At 33.9% G+C, this 2,248-nt stretch overlaps 1 non-coding gene across 1 annotated transcript; it reads left to right on the top strand.

Annotated features, from left to right (window-relative positions):
* Positions 1–1,581: 1,581 nt before the first annotated feature.
* LOC126023410 (U6 spliceosomal RNA) lies at positions 1,582–1,688 on the top strand. The gene has a single exon (XR_007500535.1). It is a non-coding gene; the product is annotated as a U6 spliceosomal RNA (small nuclear RNA).
* The last annotated feature ends 560 nt before the right edge of the window (positions 1,689–2,248 follow it).

Raw genomic sequence — 2,248 nt, 5'->3', positions numbered from 1 at the left:
ACTCCTGGCAGAGCTCAAGGGACCATATGAGGTGGTGGGGATTGAATCTAGGTAAGTCTGGGCAAGGTAAGCAATCTATGTATTATTACTCTTCAGCCACTCCAATGACGATTTTCCTGGATGACTAAAAGCATAAGAAAGGGCTGATGCTGTTGAAATTACTGAAACTTTTTGAAAGCAACATCAGCTGGTTTACTTGAATATTTGATAACCCCTTCTAGTTTATGTAAAAAAGCATTATAGAAAATGGGCTTCTGTGTATCTATAGCAAGCATCTTTATTTTTAAATTTTTTATTTACGGCATTATGATTTCCAAGATTATTCATAGTTGAGTGTTAGACATACAATGTTTTAGGGCCAATCCCACCATCAGTGTCAACCATCTTCCAACAATTCTCCCAGAGTACATCCCACTCGCATCTCTTCGTAAAGCAAAGAGTTTAATTTTGCTAGAATAATGTTCTACTCGTATTTGTATCTTTATTCTTTGGTGTTTTTCAGGAGGTTCCCCAGCCATCATAAAAACAGGTCTCAGTCAACCATCACACAAAGCCATTGCATAATTTGACAGGCATACCCAAGCATGACTAGAGTTCAAGCCTCATAGAGTTCACTCCAAAGTTATGATCTTACAGGCTAATACAGATTAGAAGGGACCATACTCGTATTTCCTATCAACTCTTAAATCTCAAAAGTTCCCTTCTTGTACATCAGGTTGTGTTAGAAATGCATTAATAAATCAAAAATATCATAAGCTTAAGAGATGTACTATAAATAGGATAGTTTATCTAATAATACAAGTGCTGTCTGATGATGATTGGGGTTTGCATCTCATTTCTGATAATTATTTTTCAGGTAAAATTATTAACTTTTGGTGTGGTTGGTATTTTATAATGTATATATATATATTTTATTTAAACACCTTGATTACATACAAGATTGTGTTTGGGTTTCAGTCATGTAAAGAATACCACCCATCACCAGTGCAACATTCCCATCACCAATGTCCCAAGTCTCCCTCCTCCCCACCCGACCCCTGCCTGTACTCTAAACAGGCTCTCCATTTCCTTCATACATTCTCATTATTAGGACAGTTCAAAATGTAGTTATTTCTCTAAATAAACTCATCACTCTTTGTGGTGAGCTTCCTGAGGTGAGCTGGAACTTCCAGCTCTTTTATCTTTTGTGTCTGAAAATTATATAATGGATATTTTTAATGAATAAACAATAATATTTATTGGAGGAATTTTTAAATTGCTCGTGTTTGTTGATGTTTACATGGTGAATAAAATATGATTTATAAATTGAAATACGTTGTGTCATAAATAAAGACTCCACATTGAAATAAGAAAGGACATATAAAAGGTAATTGAAGCATAGTGTTCTCTACATGAAGCAATATACAGCTTCCATATATTTAATGTTATTTAATCTTGAATTATAGCAGATGATAAAGTATTTTAGTATATTCCAGTATTACAAAAGTTGTATAAATTCACCTGATAATCTTATTAAGTCAAGAAATGGAGCAAGTGTTGGGTATGGTAAAATACAAAATACTGTATGAAAATGTGCCCTAAGTGCTCGCTTCGGCAGCACATATACTAAAATTGGAACGATACAGAGAAGATTAGCATGGCCTCTGCGCAAGGATGACACGCAAATTCGTGAAGCGTTCCATATTTTTTTTGGATACAAAAAAAAAATGTGCCCTAAAAAATTAAAATTGTTATTGAAACTTGGTTTAAACAAGATTTTATAAGGCATGAAGACAATCTTTAACCCTTTCTACTTGAAGTTATTGTTATAATATATGTTTACATATTAGTATATCCCTTTCTGAGGTATTACAGATTACTTTTTTTTTTTGGTGTTTGAGGCACATCTGCTCAAACATCTGCTCACATCTGGTATTCAGGTGATACTCTTGACTTTATACTCAGGTGTTAATCTTGGCAGTATTTGAGGACCACATGGGATACCAGAGTTAGAACCTAGGTTGACTATGTGGTAGACAAATGCTCTACCTGCTGAGCTATTACCCTGACCCTACAAATTATGATTACTTTTTGACAATTCCAATATTCTCCTTGTTTTTTTTACAACTACAACTTGCCATGACTTGCTATATTGATTTTGTAATTTCTTCAAAAATTCTGAATGAATACAAAGTAATTCATCTCAGTTATGTTTCTTACTAAGAGTACCTATTAAAAATAAGCATTTCAACCTCGATGTCCAACAACA

The sequence above is a fragment of the Suncus etruscus genome, chromosome 11 (assembly GCF_024139225.1).
Source record: "Suncus etruscus isolate mSunEtr1 chromosome 11, mSunEtr1.pri.cur, whole genome shotgun sequence".
In the NCBI taxonomy this organism is placed as follows: Eukaryota; Metazoa; Chordata; class Mammalia; order Eulipotyphla; family Soricidae; genus Suncus; species Suncus etruscus.
Note: the sequence above shows the minus strand (reverse complement) of the source record. Positions and strands in the feature narration are given on the sequence as shown.